This window comes from Arvicola amphibius, chromosome 6 (assembly GCF_903992535.2).
Source record: "Arvicola amphibius chromosome 6, mArvAmp1.2, whole genome shotgun sequence".
Taxonomy (NCBI): Eukaryota; Metazoa; Chordata; class Mammalia; order Rodentia; family Cricetidae; genus Arvicola; species Arvicola amphibius.
Genome location: NC_052052.2, coordinates 92,489,333 through 92,510,331, shown reverse-complemented (window position 1 = coordinate 92,510,331; position 20,999 = coordinate 92,489,333). Strand labels below are relative to the sequence as shown.

The 20,999-nt window shown below is 39.9% G+C and overlaps 1 pseudogene; it reads right to left on the bottom strand.

Moving 5' to 3' along the window:
* Positions 1–3,575: 3,575 nt before the first annotated feature.
* On the bottom strand, positions 3,576–4,985 carry LOC119816333 (annotated as a pseudogene).
* Between the last annotated feature and the right edge of the window lie 16,014 nt (positions 4,986–20,999).

Sequence of the window (20,999 nt, the reverse complement as noted above, 5' to 3'; positions counted from 1 at the left end):
TGGTCTTAAAGCTGGAAGCACAGACAAGCAAGTTCTCAGTTTAAATAATTAAATCCTGGCTATTTGGACCTGATTGTTGCATAGGTTCTGAATTCTGGATCTGCCCTTGGTACAATTATAGGTCTTTGTGAAGATTTGGTTTCAGATGGGCTGGCTTCTTGGAATGTATATAGGAGATAAAGAGATTAGTTTTCTGTGAAGTTCACTACAGGTCATGGGTTAAAGTGTTTTTGCTCTCTCCCACCCACCCCTGTGAACTCCCCTTCTTCACTATAAATCCCTTTCTCACTGTCAATGGTCTTGTACCCTGTAAAGATTTGTCACTTGTATTGTTTAATAAAACGTGGATTGGCCAATAGCTAGGCAGGAAGTATAGGTGGGGCTACTAGAATAGGAAGATTCTGGGAAGAGGAAAGGCTCAGTCTGCAGTCATCACCCAGACCAAGAGGAAGCAAGATGAGAATGCCCCACTGATAAAAGGTACCAAGTCACATGGCTAACACAGAAAAGAATTATGGGTTAATTTAAGATGTAAGAATTAGTTATTAAGAAGCCTGTGCTAATAGGGAAACCAGTTTATAATTAATGTAGGCCTATGTGTATTTCTTTGGGACTGAATGGCTGTGGGAGCAGGCAGGACAGAACCTTCTATCAACGTTTCTATGCTCTTCTTACAGACCTGTGGTTCTCACAGGTTTCCGCCCAATCGATAAGGCAGCTTTACATTTGGTTATCTTCTTTACTGTGCAAAATATTTTCAGTTTAACATACTCTCCATTGTTGATTTTTTTTAAAATGGTTGTTGTTTAAAAATCATGGTCAAAGGTGGGAGAGATGACTCAGTGGCTAAGTATGCTTACTGCCAGTTCAGTGCTTAGAGTAAGATATGAGCCAAATTTCATCATATACATGGATGTCTAGTTTTCGCAGGACCAGTCTTGGAAGAGATGATCCTTTCTCCACTCAGCACCTTCATCAAAATCATGCATAGCTGTTTTAATTGCTGAAGCTTTTCAGTTTAATTATAATCAGTAAAACTTCATTTTTTTCTGTCTCTGCATTTTTTGTGGCTATTTGTGTTGGTAGTTCCACTTGAATTTTAGGATTTCTATTTCTATCTCTGTGAAGGTGACATGGGAATTGTGATAGGGATTGCAATGAATGTGTTCACAGCTCTGGATCCTGTTGGCTTTTGAACATTACTGGGTTTTCCAACCCATTTCTTTTCATTTGGTTGTTTGTATCCAGAATCTGAGACATTGGCTTTTCTTTTTAAGGTTGTCTTTGTTTAGCCTTGTTATAGAATGACCCTAAACTCATAAAAAAAACTTTTGTAATAATCTCTTTAGTTCTTTTTTGAAAACGCTTAAGAAGGATTGCTATTAATACTTTAAGTATTTGGTAGAATTCAGTCATGAAGCTGTCTGATACTAGTTTTATCTTTGTTTGGAAGTATTTGTTACTATTATTGTCATTGTTGTTGTTGTTTAAATCTCTTCATGATTCTAGGTCCACTCTGGCTTTCGGCTTCTGCCTTAATGACTCCTGGGTGGCTGTGTATTTCTATGAATTTTGCTGTTTTCCCTGGCTCTCTCTTATTAGCAATTGTTGTCCTACAATTTCTAATGAGGTCTTTTATACTTTTGTAGAATCTGTTTCAATATCTCCTTTTTATTTCTGATTTTATTTATTTGTATATTTGTTCTATTTTTTTCTAAATGTTGGGTTTCAACTAAATTTGAATTTGAATAATAATAGTTTACACATGGGGTTTAGCAATATACACAGCATTTCTATTGGAATGAGTTTTCAATTTATTTATTTATTTATTTCCTTATTTCTTTCTTTCTTTCTTTCTTATTTATTTATTCTCATATGTTGCGTCCCAAGTACAGTTTTACCTCTCTCCACTCCTCCCAGTCCCTTCCCCGCTCTTTCCTTCTTCCCCAGATCTACTCCTCCTCCATTTCCCTTCAGTAAGGAGTAGGCTCCTCAGGGATATCAACTGAACATGGCATGACAAGCTACAATAACACTAGGCACCGACCCTCATACCAGGGCCACACAAGGCTACCCATTTAGGAGGAAAGAGGTCCTAACAGCAGGCAAAGGAAGCAAAGACAACCTTGCTCCCACTGTTAGGAGTCTCAAAAGAATACCAAGCTATTCAACTACAACATAGATGTCGAAGACTAAGTCTAGCCGAACATTTGTTTGAAAAAAAGAATTACTTCTGTTGATCTTTTCTTATAATTTTTCCAGAAATTGCTTGGCTCATTTCTATTCCGACTGTCATTATTTTATTTCTTTTACTTTAAATTTAATTTATGTTTTTCTTGATAGTTTTTTTAGGTATAATATGGGTTTGAGAGGTTTTTTTTCCCCTAGTGGGATTTCTGTTAGTATAAATTTGTTTCTTAAGCTCTTAAAACTACTTTTTCTTCTTCTATTTGCGTCGTTACACTTTCATTTTTGCACATATGAAGATAGTTTCTAATTTCATTATTCCTTTGACTCGGTTATTTGGAGCATGCTGTATACAAATCTGTAAATTTTCCTTTAATGATCAATTTCTAGTTTAGTGCCATTGTGGTTGAATCACGAACTTGCTAAGGTTTAAATCATCTTAGATTTGTTAAGTGTTACTCTGTCTAAAACATGATTAAAGCTGAAGGTGGTTCTCCAGAAGAATGGGTGTCTGTGGTATTGGATGGAAGGTTCTCACAATCTCTGTTAGGTTCATTTTGTTAAATATCCATTACGTCCAAAGTTTTCTTCTCAACTTTCTATCTGAATAAGCTTCCTGTTGTTGAAAGTGGGGGTACTGAAGTCCCCACTATTATGATTTTGCCACTTCTCCTTTCTTTTTTTATTGATTTTTATTGAGCTCTACGTTTTTCTCTGTTCCCCTCCCTGCCTCTCCCCTTCCCCCTTCAACCATTCCCCAAGGTCCTGATGCTTTCAATTTACTCATTTCTTCTTTAAAATTTATTAAGGTGTGCTTCATATGTTAAAGATCTGAATAGGGAAACAGTGCCTATTCCAAACTGATTTTATTATTCCAAATTCTATCAGTAAAGAAGAAAAAAAGGGAAACCAAAGTCAGGCAGACAACTAACAATAATTATACCAAAAACATTTTTGTGGAATGCAAAAATCAATCAGACACAAAAATTGCCTTGAAAAGATTTTCTTTCTCGCAAAAGAGATTACAGCAAATTTATATGACACTGCAAAGAGACAAGTGAGAATTGGTAGTGTTCATAGGTCTCTGTAAAGTGCTTTTAATGAGTAAATAAATGAGCAAATAGAAATATAAGTCAAATTTCTTCTTTTTTACAAACAGTAAGAAAACACTTTATTATAACTTTACAACATATAAATAGCTTGGGTCCAATCTGTGCTTTCTGGCAGCTGGGCACCACACCTCCCCCGTCCCTTGCAGGCTCCTTGCCTTCCTTCACATTGCACTGTTCATCAGTGCCTCCAGCTCAGAAGCCAGGGGGAGAGGCTGGGGGAAAGGGGTCAGCAGCCCAGTCCAGCTCTCCATCTCCTTGTTTGCTGGTCTTCACTTGTCATCTGCTGGGGTTACAGCTGCTGTGGAGAACAGCTCCTCAGGGGTCAGGTCAGCAAAGAAGGGATTCACTGAGCAGGGTCTAATTCTAACATCCTCCTCCTCAGGTCAAACAGCTGCACATGCTCTAGGGAGTCCTGGAACATGTAACTCTTTGGAGGTTTGTAGTTCTCCTTCATATACCCACTGCCCATCACAGAGCTGTCCTCATCCCAAACCAGGCCCCCTTTGTAGAACTATCTCTGCTTCCTGGTACGGTGGATCATGTGTGATGGGATGGGCCCTAGGATCTTCATCATAACCAAGCGCTCTGTTTTCATGGGTCTGGAAGAGTGTAAGGCTATGGTAGGTATTCGAAGAGAATGCAGCCAGACATCACAGGGCTCTGCCCAACCCAGTTCCAGGATCACCTCAGGAGGGAATAGTGATAGGTAGCCACAATGATTGTGTGCTGTTCGCAGGCAAATGTGGCACTGCCAATGTCTGCCACTCAGATGCTGGTGTTCTTCACTGGCTTCTCCTCACAGTTCTTGTGCTCTTTGCAAGGGCTTCAAACTCAGAATTCACAAACAAGATGTTCTCTGGCTTCAAGTCCATGTAGAAATCGAAGGGCATGGCAGAGCTGGTAGGTCATGTTGCCAGGCTTGTGGTAGGGGGTAAGGCTGGAAGTTGTTCTCCTTCAGGAACTCAAAAATGTTCTTACCAAGAATCTCAAAGGTGATGCACACAGGACCACAGAAGTTGAACCAGTCAGACATCAGAACACCAGGAACTTATTTGTCATTATTTATTTTCTTGAGAACATTAATTTCTAGATGGGCAGCATCCCAGTACTTGCCCACATTACGGATGATCTTCAGGGCAGTAAGTGACCTCTGGCATGGTCCAAACACTTCACCACCTTGCTAAAGGTGCCTTTGCCCAGGTTCCCCACAATCTCATATTGCTCTTGGAGCCAATTGCAGATGCGGCACACCAGGTAGCCTTCCTTGTCATCTTCCACACTCTGTCTACTGCACTTACTGCTTTCTTTGCTTCTCGAGGAGGCAGTGCTACAAGACCTGGTATGGCGTTTGTGACAGTGCTGGGCCTGCTTACAGGTACGGTATGGCCCCCTCTCTTGTGTCCTCCTCAGATGTTGAGAAATGTGAAGACCCATAGCAGACCTCTCTAAAGGATGGGCTCTGCTCTGCACACCAATATGCATCGCTGTCATAGTGTCCGTAGTATCTCTGCTGGTAGGGTAGGTGGTCATGGCTTCTGGACCGTGATTTCCTTGGGTTAGGCTTCCTTCGGGATGGGTATGGTAGTCTATTTCATGCTCCCAATTGTAAGACCACCTCCTCTTCCAGGTATAGTTCAGGTATGGGTCTGGCTCTGGTGAATGGTATCGCTTACAATAATGATACATCCAAGTCGTCCGGCAGTGGGCTCGGGCCCACACTCCAAATTTTTTTTAATTGATTTTTATTGAGCTTTATATTTTTCTCTGCTCTCCTCCCTGCCTCTTCCCCTCTCCCTTCAACCTTCCCACAAGGTCCCCATGCCAGGCGATCTTGTCTTTTTCTACTTCCCATGTAGATTAGATCTAATTCTCTCTTAGTATCCTCATTGTCTATGTTCTCTGGGATTGTGGTTTGTAAGCTGGTTTTCTTTGCTTTATGTTTAAAAACCATCTATGAGTGAGTACATGTGATAACTGTCTTTCTGTGTCTGGGTTACTTCACTCAAAATAATTTTTTTTAGCTTCATCCATTTTCCTGCAAAATTCAAGATGTCGGGTGTTTTTGTTTTTGTTTTGTTTTTCTGTGTAAATGTACCACATTTGCCTTATCCATTCTTTGGTCAAGGGGCATTTAGGCTATTTCCAGGTTTTGCTTATGACAAACAATGCTCCTATGAACATAGTTGAGCACATGCCCATGTCCTTGAGCATCCTTTGTATATATACACAAAAGTGGAATTACTAGATCTTGAAGAAGGGTGTTTCCTAATTTTCTGAGAAATCACCACACTGACATCCAAAGGGGTTGTACCAGCTTGTATTCCCACCAGCAATGCAGAAGTGTTCCCTTTTCCCCACAACCTTTCCAGCATAAGTTGTCATCAGTGTTTTTGATCTTGGCCATTCTTACAGGTGTAAGATGGAATCTCAGAGTTGTTTTGATTTGAATTTCTCTGATGACTAAGGATGTTGAGCATTTCCTTAAGTGTCTTTCAGCCATTTTAGATTCCTCTGTTGGGAGTTCTCTATTTAGGTCTGTACTCCATTTTTTTAAAATTAGATTATATGTTCTTTTGATGACCAATTCCTTGAGTTCTTTTTATATTTTGGAGATCAGACCTCTGTCTGATGTGGGGTTAGTGAAGATCTTTTCCCATTCTATAGGCTGTCATTTTTTTCTCATTTTTTTATTAAAAATTTCCATCTCCTCCCCTCCTCCTCCCCCTTCCCTCCCCTCCCTTCCACCCATACCCCCACTCCCTCCCTCTCCAAGCCAAAGAGCCCTCAGGGTTCCCTTCACTATGTTAAGTCCAAGGTCCTCCCAACTCCCCCTAAGTCCAGGAAGGTGAGCAACCAAACTGACAAGGCTCACAGTGAGCCCGTCCATGCTGTAGAGTTCAAGCTCATCGCCGTTGTCCTTGGTTTCTCAGTCCTCCTCCACCGTCAGCCACATTCAGAGAGTCCGGTTTGGTTCCCTGTTCCATCAGTCCCATTCCAACTGGACTTGGTGGTCTCCCGTTAGATCTGTCCCACCGTCTCAATGGGTAAACGCACCCCTCACGGTCCTGACTTCCTTGCTCATGATCTCCCTCCTTTTGCTCCTCATCAGGACCTTGGGAGCTCAGTCCGGTGCTCCTATGTGGGGCTCTGTCATTTTCTCCATCCAATGCCAGGTGAAGGTTGGATGTATGATATGAAGGTTGGAAGGTGATATATCGTGATATTGCAAGATATTCATGAGTATGGCAATAGGATCTGGACATTTCTGGCACCCTCTCCTCAGCTGCCCAAGGAACTAGCTGGGGGCGTCTTCCTGGACACCTGGGAACCCCTCTAGAGTCAAGTCTCTGCCAACCCTAGAATGGCTCCCTTAATTAAGATATATAATTCCTTGTTCCCATATCCACCCTTCCTATATCCCAACCATCCTATTCCCCCAAGCTCTTCCCATCCTCCACTTCACACTTTTCTCTCCCCACCCCCCCATCCCCCATCCCACCCCACCCCCAAGTTCCCATTTTTTGTCCGGCAATCTTGTCTACTTCCAATTGTAGGCTGTCATTTTGTCTTGTTGACCTCATCTTTAGCTTTACAGAAGCTTTTCAGTTTCAGGAGGTCCCTTTTATTAATTGTTCCTCTCAGTGTCTGTGCTGCTGGGGTTATATTTAGGAAGTGGTTCCCTGTGCCAATGTGTTCAAATGTACTACCCACTTTCTCTTCTATAAGGTTCAGTGTGGCTGGCTTTAAGTTGAAGTCTTTGATCCATTTGGACTTGAGTTTGGTGATAGATATATTTTCATTCTTCTACATGTTGATATCCAGTTGTGCTAGCACCATTTGTTAAATATGCTTTCTTTTTTCCATTTGATATTTTTTGCTTTTTTGTCAAAAATCAGGTGTTCGAAGGAGTGTGGATTAATATCTGGGTCTTCTATTCAGTTCTATTGCTCCTCCTGTCTGTTCTGCCAATACCAGGCTGTTTTCAGTACCATAGCTCTATAGTAGAGTTTGAAGTCAGGGATTATGATGCCTCCAGAAGTTCTTTTATTGTACAGGATTGTTTTGGCTATCCTGGCTTTTTTGCTTTTCCATATGAAGCTGAGTACTGTTCTTTTGAGGTCTTTGAAATTTTTTGCTGGGATTTTGATGGACATTGCACTGAATCTGTAGATTGCTTTTGGTAAGATTGCCATTTTTACTATGTTAATTTCTTATTAGGGTTCTGAGAAGAAGTAAGTTTTCTGTTGCTGTAAGATTCTAAAATGATGCCAACCATACTTGCCACAGGCCTTGAGGAAATGGAAAATTTATATAAGTAAAAGACATAAGATCAGAAGGAAGGGAGGTTGAAGACAAGAACATCCAAGATAGAGGAGGGATGTAAATCAAATAATAAAACCCAAAGCTGATTAAGTAAACAACTCAGTTTTGATAGCCACTTTGAGGACTGTCGTAACGCTGTCAGTTAAACGTCAATACTTTAGACATACGTTATTTTAATCTTACTGTGTTTATCTTACCTGTCTTACAGTTTTGACAACCACCAAATAACCATTTCTACTTTTCTAAACTTTAATTTTATTCCATAGTACTCAAGACAATATTAGTTAGAACAGTGACATTTAACTCTCATAACTGCAGCTTTATCCACTCAGCAAACATGGAGATGGGAGTCGAGGCAGGTCTGGCCAGAGAGCTCCCAGAACCGAGTAAAGGACTGAGAAGCGATCAGCAGACTCCTTCACGTTCTGAAACCCCAACAGGATGATGCTGTGCTTCACAAGAGAATCTCCCAGGGCTCATTTCCTGTAGAGAAAGAGTATTTTCCAGTCATCAAAGCTTAACCTTTACCAACCATGACAGCAATCGCCCTGTGCTCCTCACAGGTCCTCTCCAGAGAAGGGTGAAGGTGGCCATGGGAAACAGAAGCCATGTTTTCTGTTTTATAGGCATTTACAAATGTGAAAGTTTAATACCATGATCTTTTCCTTTAGGTAGCATTTAATTTTTCTAATTAGATACTCAAATCAGTTTTTGCATCATAAGCAATCCTGCAGAAATTCAAATAGAATGACTTTTCTAACATAGTAGAGAGACAATATTTTCTCCCCTTTATGTATTATCTCATAATTCTGAGTGCTTGCCAATCTCCTTTGTTTTCTGGGGTGATGTAAAGGAAGGGGTCTCTTGACTTAAGTGGGGGTTAGCCTGACAGCCTGATAAATGCATTATAAGGTGAAAAATTATAAGTCTACAGTTCATTTGAGAGGCTGGAGAGATGGAGAGTGGCTAAGAACTTGTCTGTTCTTCCAGAGGCTCTTGAGTTTGGTTCCCAGCACCAATGTAAGGTAGCACATATGGTGCATTCTCTTTCATTACACACAAATAAACATAATCTCTTAAATAAATAAAATCAATCATTATATTTAAAGTGTCAGAAACTATACCTTGAGCTAAGCTACTTTAAATTTTCAGTTAGGCATTACAACATGGTACCACATTACACATTCCTAAGGAAAAACTATCAAAATGTAGACATCAGAGTGGGTTTTTTACTGGGTGAATATTACATCTGTGCTGTAATAAAACTGCGAAGTTTCAAGTTGAGTGATTTTAAATCAGAGACTATCTACATAGAGTTTGATAAGAGGAAAGACATTTTTGAAATAAAGGGATATAAAATCCTAAAAGATTAGTGTCATTCGGTTTCAAATAAATATGAATTATCATCCCTGTCTGAAACTAGGCTGGGCATTAGAGACGTAAAACATATAAGTATTCTGACAGCCAGGAGGACCAAGCAGGACCTCACAATGACAGGCTATGCAAGTAAATATAGAAGTAAATATAGTGATGCTGACAAGTTCTTACCCACACTTGAGAGTGAAGGGTGATGCTCGGAAGGAAAGGGCGAAGAGACTCATGGATGAAAGGCACCAGGATTCCCAGCTGCACTGTAAGTGATTGTGAGGACACAAGATTAGCAGAAATCTCTCACATGACCCAAGTGCCAAATCCATGGTTGCATTTGCATAGTGTGAGGCTAATGGCCCTCCCTGTCTGATGTTGCTTCTCTAAATTGATTGCTTAAACATATAATTGTCAAGGTATTAATCTATTGTAATCCATGTGGTAGGGCACCCTTCAGGACAGATGTTTATGTGTCAGCTGTTAGAGGTTTATCATTTTGTCACCAGTAATTCTTCTTTAAATATATTGTTATTTGAAAAATATTAAGATTGCTTTCTTAACATCTGTAGGAAGTTTGGTGGGAGAAGCACAGGTTTTCTGTGTTGTTGGCGAGCCCTCCCTCCCCAGAACTCACAAGTCTGGGACTGCTAAGGAGACTGACCAGTTCCTGATGGGGGACATGCCCTCCCCAAGGTCACCCAGCCTGTTGAGATAAGAGCAGCACTGCTGCCAGCGTTCTAAACCCCATCCACTTCCCTAGTCCAGACCTACATTTCCAAGGGAAACTGCAGGGCTCCTCATGTCCTTTGGCCAGTGTCTACTGTGACATTCTCCTTTGCTTCCCCTCCTCCCTGATATAAAACTTTCAGCTAATTAATGAAGGGTCATGTGATAGATTGTGACAGACGATTTGCCCTCTGATGGGATTTTGATATGTGTTATTGAGAGTGATTAGGTGTGCACATTTCGAGGAGAGCAGTTTCCTGACAGTGCCCATTTGCAGACTGGTTGTTACAGCCAGCACATGTCAGCAAACTCTGTTGAGTGGGGCTTCTACAGGGCCATGGAGAAACCCAAAAGGACATAAGATAAAACACCCGTATTTTGCTCTCTCATGATTAAAATTCTCAATGACACATTTTATATATAGCTATCTGATTATTTCTATTCTCAAGATTTTATTTGATGCTTCAGATGGTCTTAGGGCTCAGTGACCTTCAAAGATGAGCTGCAGGTCACAAAGGACCATTTTTATAAGTTGCTCTGCTGTGTGAAAGGGTCACTGTACTCTCAATTATCGATGTAAGGCAAATCCCTCTTCACATCTCTATGATTCTTAATAGAACTTTGAGGACAAATGGGAATTGTTTTCCTTATCTCTTTTTCTCTGGTTGTTAAACACATGCAGAAGAGAGTGGGTTATTTTAGTTTCTATATGCTTATTGCAATGGGCCAAGGTACCTTGTGAATATTAGAGGGTTGTGATTATTTTTCTTTAATATTTATTTATTCTCTCACAATTTTCATGCACATACTAAGTGAACTTTGATGATAATCTTCCCATTATTATCTCTTATCTTTTATCCCTGCTCACCAAGCAATCCCCCCCCACATTCATGTCTTTTCTTATGGCTCACTGAATTTAATTAGTGTTGCTTGCATGAGCATGACTAGTTGTTATTAGCTGAGGCTGCTGGTTCTTACAGCATTGGCAACTTTTGATTTTCTTTCTGACAGGATCTTACGTGTACTGTGTTGACCTTGAAATCACTACATAGCCAAGGAGGACCTTAAATTTCTGATCCCCCTTCCTCTACCTCTCAAGTGCTGGAATTACACACGTGTATTGCCATGTTCAGTATATGCAGTCCTAGGGAATCATTCTCAGGATTTGTGCATGCTAGGCAAGCACTCTGCCCACTCAGATACACTGTCAACCCACAACCTTTGACTTTTTATCATCATCTTTTAAGAAGGAGATCCTTATTTAGGAGGGAGGAATTGGAGATAGGAGAACTTGGAGAAGGAAAGGGTAGGAGTGATGATGAGCTCATGTATGAAAACAATAAAATGAAACTTAGAAATTTTTTTTTGTTTTTTTTTTCGAGACAGGGTTTCCCTGTAGTTTCTAGAGCCTGTCCTGGAACTAGCTCTTATGTAGACCAGGTTGGCCTTGAACTCAGAGATCCGCCTGCCTCTGCCTCCCGAGTGCTGGGATTAAAGGCATGTGCCACCACCACCCGGCAATTTAGAATATTTTTAAATGAAGAAAGGAATAAGTAGAAGAAAGGTCAAATCTACACAAAATGGAGAGAATATAATAATCCCTCATGTACATCTCTTAGCCTTGACAACCAACAATGTATGGCCTGCCTTCAAATTCCACCACTTCCCTCTGGCCGTAGTACATTGTATCCTTTTGCAACAAATTACAGATGTCCTGAATTATATAGAGAATTTTAAAAAGTGGGGGCGGGAGTTGATGCTAATACAACCCAACATTATCATAACCATAAAGAGTTCAATTCCTAGCCATTGATTTATCCAGTCAGGCCTCCAGGTTTGTGAACACTGGTTCATAGTGTAAGCACCACATTTTAGTAAAAGAGTTTTGCCATGGGGTGCTCTAGGAATTTCTGGGAATTGTCCCCCAAAATGTAAAACTGCATCACCAGAAGTATGGGAAAATACATCTTTTGTTGTTGAGTTTTACAAGGTGATTGGTGGTTATATCAGGATGTCAATGGTGTTATCAAAGGTGAATATCAAATGAGGGTTAGAATTATAATGGCCAACTTCAGCAATGCTATATTGTTCTTCCACACAATCAAAGCTGAGTTTTCACTTTTGTTATCCAGAGACTGGCCTAATGCAGGGTAATTTCTGTTTCCAGTCTTGTATCTAGGAAGCCTGCTACAAGACTTTCCTTTGATTTGTAATTTGAGCCTCACCTAAACCACATTCTCTCTTGGCAAAAATATCAATGTCTGTGGAAGACTTCACTACCTTCCTCTCTAAAAGGGATGAATGCCTTAGAAACGAGTTAAATGGAAGCTGTCTTTAAGTGATCATTTTATGATATGTTTTATCTGTGCAAACCAGGACACTGGAGAACCAAACAAACGCTGAACTATCCAGTGGGGTCAGGAAAAGGACAAACCTTCTCACTCTCTGCTGCAGCAGTTCTAGAACAACTGCATGTCCATCATGCTTCCATAACCAAGCTGTGCCTTAGATGCCTACGGAAAACTGCTACTTAAAGCACAGTGGTGCCTGGGCTGGTGCAGGACTCTAAAATCAGTAGTCAGGACAGTGAGGCAAGAGGATTGTGAGTTCAAGGCCAACCTATGTTACACAGTGAGATGAAAGAGAGAGAGAGAGAGAGAGAGAGAGAGAGAGAGAGAGAGAGAGAGAGAGAGAGAGAGAGAAAGAGAGGATTGGAAAAATGACTAGGCTCACAATCAAAACATACCAGAAAAAGAAAAGAAACAGATTTATAGGGAGTTCTTTTGCACTGTGAAGAATATATTCTTATAACAATAAATAGATCTAGCCAATTATTAATAAAATATTGCTTCATTTTTCTCATTGTAACCATATTCTTGTTCTACAGAATCCTTTCTCGAGAGTGACTTGTTTTGTGTCTGAAACATGGGTCATGCTGGTTTTCATATGGTCTTACAGTTTGTGTGTAGGTTTAGTTATTTTACAGGAAGTTCGACTTCCTGTGTGGGAGGAAGGATAATATTGACCAGGAAAGGTCATTTATACTCCTAATCTCATGGAAGGGGTAAGTACAGGGGTGTGGAGAGTTTTCTTATAGTTATTGGTTGTGTGATTTATTCCCTTCATTCTCATGGTCACTGTGGCCACAGGAGAACCGCACCAAAGTCAGGAGAACCTGGAGACTCCAGTTCCACTCATGCTCAAGCAGATCATCGATGGCGTTGTTAGGCTACCCCAAGTAGCAGCAAATATGCTTGGTACATTTGTCTATGGCTCGCCAAGTACATGACTCTAACACTTAATGGCCAAGGGTGTCTATGTGATCCCAGAAACAATATTTCTGTGTGTATCTTCCTTCATCTTTCCATCGTCCTTTTTTTCCATTTATGACATTTATTCTTCCTGGATGGTTTTCACTATGGAAACACAGGAAACCATTAGCTACATTCAGGCATACTGGCCATGCTTAGCAACAATGCCTTGGCCATCACTCTGCTGTGTGAAACATGCTGCAATTTGCTAACTGTGTACAGTGTTGCACATAAACTGTCTGTGCAGTGCTGCTGTGGTCACCACTGCAGTTTTCTGTCCTTCCCTGCCTCCCAAGCAGGGAACACACAACACCAAGCCGTACCTAGAGTTGCTGGTGCTTATCCAACAGGGGTAATTTAGGCTTCTCTCTGGAAAAGCACGTTAAGAGCAGAGAAGATGGTTTTGTTTGGACCTACTATCACATAGCTCAAAAGAAGGGAAATGAATTTTTAATAGTTATTCATCAAGGGCATTTTACTATTGTTATGAAATCATTGCTTTTCAAAGTATGTAACAACTGGGTAAGAGGAAATGAGTGGACTTTCAAATCCTCTTCAATCTAAACCCTCACACAGAGAAGAACAGACATTTTAGATCTTCTGAAAGTTAACTCCTAAGTTGCTTTCAATCTGTTCATTTAGAGAGAATAGTGTCTAGAACATGACTGTGCCTTCTCAACTTTTGCCAGATTCCTCCTTGAAGTGTTCATCTTCTCACTGTCCTTCTGAGCTGATTGTGATTGCTTACTTCATTGTCACTGCTCAGAAGGAATTCAGTGTTTGGGGTAATATCTTTATGCTACGGACTATGTTTACTTTGGGTCTAAGAATCATTGTGCAATGACTGGACTGATAAGCTAGGTTGGTTAGGAGGGAAGCCAATACAGCTGTTTAAATTTCCACCTACTTTGAAGAGCAAAGGACTACTAAGACCATTCATGTTCACTAAGGGAAAACAGTCCTCAGGCCTTTGCTTATAAAACCAGAAAATGTTGTTTGCTTATGGTTTCATTTAGCTGACAAAACTGTAATAATTCGTTTTCAGAGGGACTTCATATTTGTTAATACCTGTGAGCATTTCATGTAAATGAAGAGTGTTCTTTGTTAATTACAAAACAGCTTGGCCAATGACTTAGGTGTATTCCTTCCTAGCTCTTATCTCTTAAATTAACCCATTTCTATTAATCTGTATATTGCTATAAGGCTGTGGCTTGCCGAAAAGGTTCTAGCATCTTTCTCCTTTGGCAGCTACATAGCGTCTACCTGACTCTGCCTCCTTTCTCTCTGCATTCAGTGTAATTTTCCTGCCTAGCTCTATTCTGCCCAGCCATAGGCCAAAGTAGCTTCTTTATTACCTAATGGTAATAAAAAATTTTCACTGGATTCAAAGGGAAATCCCACATCCAATTTCATGTGGAATACAAGCTTTGGGTTTTATTTGGTCACATTTCAGAACAAAATTTTAGGTTTCCTGAAGAAATCCATTCTGTATGTTAGTGAAATGGCTGGCTATATCACCTTACTATTAAGGGATCCAAGCAGATGTGGTAGTGGTTTTTAGGCATGAGATATTGGCCACTAAGCTAGGTAGGCATCTCTAAAGACAAACACTTATATTTTGTTCCATTTTGCTTTCTGCTTGTTCACTTCTGTTCACTTTTAAAATATTTTACTAATTCCTTGAGATGTTCATGAATGTATTTTGATAATATTTACCTTCAACTCCCCCTAACTGCTCCAAGATCTAACCCCACCTACATATCCCAATTCTAGCTTCATTTATTAATAGTTTTTATTTTATTTTCAACTGTTTTTAAATAACTCATCAAGTCCACTTTGTGCTGCCCATGTACTGGAGTGTGTCATGGTTGTGGAGCCATATACTGAAGTGTGGTCCATGTACCAAGGGGACTCCCATAAAAAAAACAATAAACAAACCTGACTCTTTCTCTTACAGAAGTCATCAACTATCAACAGCTCCTCATATGGAGGAGGTTCATGAATTTTTTTCTCTTCCATGCTAGAATGTTGGCTGACCTGATCTTTTGCGGAACTTGGACAGGCAACCACAGCTAGAATGAGTTTATGATACAGGGATCCTGCCCTTTTCAGAAGACCCTGGACAATTTCCACCCATTAACAAACTTCAATGTATCATTTATTTTCTTCAGTTAAAGCATCATGTTACAAACTGATCATGTCCAGAGGCACCCCTGTTCAGCATTTAACTTTATCCTGTGCACCATGCCCCGAAATGCATTTATCATCTTTCTTCTTGAATCATGTCCTCAACTGAAGATTCTCAGAAATAAACTGCTAAAGTACTTTCATATAAGGATATGCATAGGTTTCCTTTGGAAACAGCTCATTCCTATTGCAGGCAACACTAGTTTCTCTATTCTTATTTACTGGTTGTTCTTACTTTGGCTTTGTGGTCACCAAGAGGCGAGTTCATTGCATTCAGTCATAGAGGTATTGGGCTTATGCCTCGGTATGATGTTATAGTTGTCTCTGTTGAAAACTAATATGCTTCATGCACCCTGGAAACTATATTTATTGTCCATTATCTAACTCTTAGTAGACAGTCTCCTGTGTAGAATACTTTTTGACTGGAGTGTGTAGTCCCTTGGAAGGAGGAATAAGAGAAGATGCCAGAGGAAGGAGTACCAGACCACAAAGGTCTTTTGTATTGGTTTTCTAGAGCTGCTTTAATAATATACCATACTGTAGGGTAGAGAGTAGAGACATACTGTCTCATAGTTCTCATAGGTACGCAGTCAAGATGGCCTCTCAGGGTGCCATTGTCTCTTAGCTTCTGGCATGCTGACCATCTTTGATCATTCTAGTTTTCCTTCATAGTCCTACAGTTGTTTTTCTGTGTCCCTGTTTAACTCTTCTTCTGTAAGAGTGTTAGTCGTGTTAGATTGGGGTCCACCCGAATGACCTCATTTGAACTCAACTACCTCTAAAGACATATCTCTAAACAATGTCAAATTCTGAGGTACTGGCAGTTAGCTTTCAATTTTTAAAATTTTGGGAGGAAATACTTCATTCCCAACAACCTTATAAACCAGCAATAGAGTGTAGGCTTTGAAATCAGGATTTTTATTAATATCGTGCAAAATAATATTTATGAAAACACATCACAAACTGTGAAGGACAACACAGATGGGAGCCATTCCTATTGTAATTGCTAGGCATTCTCTCACAGCTCAGTCTGTTCCAGGATTCCTCTGCTCTGAGAGTATTGCAGAACAGGTTGATGGCCATAGGAAGCATGGACACATTAAATGTTTCTGCCATCACTGGGTTATGAGGAAAGAAAAAAATCCTGGCTACCTTTAGCATATCCTTTATGATTCAGGACCAACTACTGTGGTTCTGATTTTCATAGGGAATTTCTGTAGAATTCTTATGACTTATGAAAACTCACAGTTGTGTTTAAAAGGCCAGGGATGAAGAAGAACATAAGAAGGAGGAAGGATCTGTTGAAAGACCCTTCACAGCTGGCATTTTGCTTTAGGGAATTTGAGGCCCCTCCACTGTTTCTGGAAACTCAGATTTAAACTACAGAAGAGCTTTATGCATATGTTAGCCCTCCAAGAAATGCCTTCTTAGGATATAAGCAGGATGGTTCCTAAAGTAATTTCTTTTTCTTTGTTTAATGTATTTTTGACTGCAATTTTGTTTGTCTTGAGATCACTATCAGGCTTCTTCAAAATGTCTTGATTGCTTCATTATCTATTTATGGCACATGCAAATCCCCACCCTACTCACTCACATCTTCTCAACAATAGAAGATCTAAACTCATTTAAGCAATGGGGAGAGCATCCATAAAACAGAACAAGTAGCATAATAGGCAACAGGACACTAATCCATACTGTATAAATTTGTTCTTCTGTTTATGTATGTAATGGATTTATTCTTCAGTGGATTCAAGGTGTTCCACAAAAGATCACAAATTACGTCAGGATTAAATAAAAAAAAAACCCACAAGAGCAAGGAGAAAACATACCTGACAACATTATCACACAAGGGACAGGTTGATGATTTTGAAATGCTGAAGCTGATCATCATACAGTGCTCAGCTTCTCAGGGCCTACATTCTTCCTGAGACACCTCATCTCTGTGAGACACTCTGGTATGTTCTCTGAGTCCTTACCTGCTAAGATTTCTCCAATAGAAATCCCTAAAGATGACAATTTATGATAAGAGACATTGTCATCACTTTCCCATGTGGTTGGACTTTGTATCAACCCTTGATGAAGGTCAGTGGCATTCAATCTGACTAAAAAGCTGCAGAAGTGAGGACTTTTGTTAACGCTACTTACAGATCCAGAGCTTAAGGCTTCTGAAAATAAGTAAGGTCACTCAGTTAATAAGTGGCAGCATCAGATATAAGCTCCAGCAATCTAAGTTTGGATTGGACTGAACCACCTTAAAGACCTGCCCATGTTCAAGCTCTTCAGTAATCTGGTCAAAATTATTAAACTGTGTCTCAAGAAAAACAGGTAATCAGGCATAACACCACATGCACTTGCTAACTTTACAGTGTTCACATATTCCCTGAATTTCTTCCTAATAAATGAAGAGCATCAGCTGTGAGGACTGAAGAAGCCAACATCACTCAAACATTTTTTGGATATAGTTCTCTCCTGAGGGTTTTGTAAGAAGAAATCCACAGGCCCTAGCTTAAGGCAGATGACTGGATATAGACTTGGAAGGATGCAGGTAATGACAGACATTCCACGAGCCTGCATACCATTCAAGGAAGGCTAGTGCCTTCTCAGGAAACCTAAGGATGCTCACTCAGTGTGGAGTCACTCTCTACTCATACTGTGGAGTAGTCAAGGATATCTGTAGAAATTTCTGTGTCTGCTCCAAAATATAAATGAGGGATGAAGGCCCTGGTTTTTGTTGTTGTTTTGCTCTGCTTTTAACTACAGTCACTTACTCAAGAAATATTACTCTAGTCCTACACAACAACATTAATGCTCAGCCATAATGTTATCTATGTTAGCTATTTTGTTTGTTTGAGACAAGGTCTCACTAGGTAGCCTAGAGTGACTGAGAACTCTCAATCTTCCACTTCACCCTCCTGATTGGTGAGATTGTAATGTTGAAACAATATACTCAGATAGTTGTTAACCAGTTTTCTGGTGACATGAATTTGGAAATTTATAATCTGGATATCTGATTAGATTGCCATGCTGAGTCCAGTTGATTTACAAAGTCACTAAATGCTGGGAGACAATTGACAGCTCTGGTGGTTCCAATGGACACTGTCCTTTGGTACCATTTCTGCTCTTCTCAGAAGCAATGCTGTCTATTTAAATCCTGTATTCTAAGTGGACATGGTGGGTGTACACAACTTCAATCCCAGCACACAATCTCAAGGCCAGCCCAAAGTACAAAATGAGACTTTGTCTCAAGACACACAAAATATAAACTATTACAAATAATGACAACAAAATATCTAGAAATCATCTCACAATGAAACCAAGCTCACACAAAAAAATTAATTTCTTAATGTTTTGAAAGTCAATCAAATGGCAGTGTGAGGTTATGGCTCAAGTGAAATGATGTGGGTTGGAAATCCACCACAGTACTCAAAAATGTTAGAACACAAGGCAAGCTACTGATCTGGTTTTCGAAGCAAATTCTGGATAAGCAACAGTAACCATAAATGAGTACTGAACCCACAGTATTTTCCAAAAGTAATAACATAGGCAAAAAAACTAACTGTATGGCAGACAGTTTGACGATCTTTGCACACGTAAGTTATACTGCATACCTCATGAGGTCAGTGATATTCTCAGTTTGTAGACAAAGGAGTCCATTCTCTTTTCACACATTTTATTCCAAAATTCTCTACCAAGTAATGGATAGTGCATCCTGCATAGAAAGATGGACTATGGTTAACTCACTGACCTAAGAAGTCAGAGGGCATGAAGGAATAATCACCCAGGTTACAAGAGATGCTTATCAGAAGAGTGGGTTCATAATTGGAGGTACTTATGGTTCTCATAAAAAATGAGACGGACTCAGAAAACTCATGTAGTGATATCCTAGCACGAGCTAGATTCCTTTTTAAGCTTGAGGCCTGTATTTTCTGAACTGTTGGAATATCCAATGGATTAAGTTGATTTCACCTCCTGACCAAAACACTGCCCTCATGAAAGTAGATTACCTGCTGGGGTTCAGTTTACTCACAGAGGTGGCCCACGAACCATGAATGGTCAAGGCAAGGGTTTAAGGATACAGCCCCCTTGTCAGTCTAGGCCATTTCCAAAGACCACCTGATTCCAGCATCTCACAATTGTCAGAGAATCAGCCAGTATCTGCCTTATTGCTATTGAATTGCCTTCACAGGGGACTGAGATAAAAAGTGTCACACAGGGACTTGCTCCTGAGACAGAGTGTATCACACAGACATGTTTTACCATAGAGTCTACTTGTCAAGAAACTGATGATGACACCTGTTTCCAATAGTTTTTTATTCCAGTTTTCAATCAGTAGAAGACTGTCCTTACTTCATGAAGAAGGTCTAAAATTGCCTCTTAATGTCTAGATTTGTCTTTGTTTTTCCTTATTTCTTTGTTTGAGGGAAATACCTTAAATTATGTCAATAAAACTATGAACATGCTTTGATGTTGTGCAGTGGGTTTGTGTAGGCACATACAACACAGGCAATGAACAAGACAATAACATAGATCTGGAGGAATGTATGTGATTATATCAAATGAAAATGATTATATAAGATTAATAAAGGTAGTGGTTAAACATAGAAAATATTAATTAAACAAAGACATTTTATTGATATGAAAATATAATCAGTATGGGAAGGAAGATTGAACACAGCATGGACACATATGTGGATTTTAGCTGTTCTGTGGGAACCAATACCTCCTTTACTCTCTGTTGCTAGTCCCTCCCCTTTATTTTAAGACAGGCAAAGTGAAATTGTTGGAGTGAGGCTCACAGCAGCTGCTGGGATTCTTCAGGGAAGGTTCTAATTATATGCCGCAGATTCACTGCAAAATCCTGCAGGGCACTGAGTGAATCTTTCTGAGCTGTCACTTTGCTTGCTCTTTATGGAGGGTATGATAGGGAGTTGGATGACACATCCCTTTGAACCTTTGTTCTCTGTGTGAGTGAGGTAAGAGAAACCACTTACTCAGGTGTTTTACATTCTGTTCACATCACGCCTAACAGCCAGGCTTTTGAAATACATGAGTAAATGTAGGACTTTCCACTTGGGCAAACTTTTCTGGTGTTCAAAACAGATTGTTGCACATGGATAATATAAATATGTGTCTGTGCTTAATGCCGTTAACAGTCTGAATTTTGATGCAAGTTATTCATTAGAGGGTTGAAGCTTTTCCTATATCACTCATCTGTTTGTCTGTCAGTCTTTCTTTCTGTCTACTTATCATCCATCTTTCCTCTACCTGTACATACATGAAATATAATCAACAAATTCCTCTACATCTAATATATACTACATTTGTTGCACATTTTCAAGCTACCGCTTCATTTTCAGAGATATCAGTCATACATATGGAACATAGACCACACACACACATATATATATATGTATATATGTATGTATGTTATGGATTACATTAATGAGATGGCCATCTTACGTGGCCATGTACCTTCTCACAGTAGACCAGTCCTTTTGCCTGCTGATCCAGTTATCTTATTGTGAATGAAATCTCAGTTTGGCCTCAAGACTTAAGTCCCTGCAAGAGGACAGTATAGGCAAATATTTTTAAATGTCTTTGATCATCTAATCACCTAGAGCTATGTCTTGGGAAGTTTTTAGCTACTGAACCCTGCCAAGGATGTTTGAGAATTGTTTGTGATGTGTGTGTGTGTGTGTGTGTGTGTGTGTGTGTGTCCATGTATGACTAGAAAGGACAGAATTGTTTTAAAAGAGTTTTGTCCTTGCTGAGTTGATTGCGTTGT